This window comes from Neophocaena asiaeorientalis, unplaced genomic scaffold (genome assembly GCF_003031525.2).
Source record: "Neophocaena asiaeorientalis asiaeorientalis breed wild unplaced genomic scaffold, Neophocaena_asiaeorientalis_V1.1 scaffold743, whole genome shotgun sequence".
Classification (NCBI taxonomy): Eukaryota; Metazoa; Chordata; class Mammalia; order Artiodactyla; family Phocoenidae; genus Neophocaena; species Neophocaena asiaeorientalis.
In genome coordinates, this window is record NW_020174055.1 from 957,827 (window position 1) to 959,519 (window position 1,693).

Here is a 1,693-nt window from a genome sequence, read left to right on the forward strand (position 1 = left end):
ATGACACACACAGTTATGGACTGGCTGATCTCTCCAGTATTTCTGAGAGGGGACAACAGTGGGCTGGGATTCCTGTTAACTTCCTCTGTTCTCCCAGGCAGGTCCCACAGAGGGTGCCTCCTCACCCGCCTATACAGAGCACTGGGGTTGGGAGCACAGCTGGGCAACGTGGGACATATTTTGACCCCTCTGTACTCGTAGGTAAGCCTCCTAGGGCACACAGAATTCTGAATGCAGCCAGTGGTGCTAAGTGCTTTCCCCTGCACAGAGCTTCGAGCTCTTCCCTCTTCCTCCAAGCCTGGCACCTGGGCAAATGGTTTAACAGTCTTGTTCCCGAAACCCTCAAGATAACCCCGTGAGGATGGTGCATCATTCACATTTCACTGAAGGCTGAGATGAGTCTTGGAGAGCCTGCACAAAATGCAACAAGAGGGTCTCTTCCTTGTGGCGGCAGCTAGAGAGCAGAGTACGAACTGCGGCAACCGGAGTCATGGCAGGACAGGCATTTTAAAACTTTCTTCCCCTCTTTGACCAAGTATTAGCTGAAAAAAGTGCAGCCAAAACTGTAACCAAAGAAGGCATTATGTTTCCAAAACAATCACAAGGAAAAGTATTGCAAGCAACGGTAGTAGCTGTTGGATCGGGCTCTAAAGGAAAGGGTGGAGAGATTCAACCAGCTGGTGTGAAAGTCGGAGATAAAGTTTTTCTCCCAGAATATGGAGGCACCAAAGTAGTTCTAGACGACAAGGATTATTTCTTATTTAGAGATGGTGACATTCTTGGAAAATACGTTGACTAAAATAAGTCACTACTGAAATGGCATCACGTGAAGCTAGCTGCCCATTCCAGTGAAGTTCTGAAATCTTTCATCATGTAAATAATTTCCATGTTTCTCTTTTATAATAACTAATGATATCTAAACTAATGGGAAAAAAAGGCAACAAGATTCAGAGCAGGAACTGTAACCGAGCAGGACCCCATGGGGCCTTTGCTGAATAGACACCCTCCACCCCCATGTCCTCTGCCTGTCTCTTGTCTGCAGAAAAACCTTAGCTTCTTAGGCCTTCCCTGATTTCCAAAGAGTAAATTTAATCAGAGAAGTGAAAAAAATGCAGAAAGAAAGGAAACAGTTAAGCAAACCAAAATAATAATAGTTTAGCCATTAAACGAAGTCAAAGACCTTTAGTTCCTCCTCAAGAGCTATAGATAATATTCTGAGCCATGTCCTTTGAGCTGTCTTGCAGGTAATGAAACCCCTACCAGGTGGGAGAAGTTAACTGTATGCTGCCCACAAGCACATAGACCCCAGAGCAGTTGGAACCAGAAGGTTGATGGTGTTGACTCCCTCGCCACCAACCAATCAGAAGAATGTCCACAAGCTGATCACACACTCCACAACCCCCCTCCCTCACCCAGTCTCTAAAAACCTTTCCCTGAAACCCACTGGGGAGTTTAGGTCTTTTTGAGCATTAGCTGCCTGGACTCCTTGCTTGGCTCCTGCAATAAATGCTGCACTTTCCTTCACCACAACCCAGTGTCAGTAGATTGGCTTTACTGCAAATAGGCAAGCAGATCCAGTTTGGATCGGTAACAGAACCACAGCCATGTTTACTAAACCTGAATCTCTGCATTAGTCAGGGCTCTCCAGAGAAACAGAACCAGTAGAGTGTGTGTGTGTGTATGTCTCTATCTA

General features: G+C 46.0%; 1 pseudogene; it reads left to right on the forward strand.

The window, feature by feature from the left end:
- Nucleotides 1–490: 490 nt before the first annotated feature.
- On the forward strand, nucleotides 491–799 carry LOC112405761 (10 kDa heat shock protein, mitochondrial pseudogene; annotated as a pseudogene).
- The last annotated feature ends 894 nt before the right edge of the window (nucleotides 800–1,693 follow it).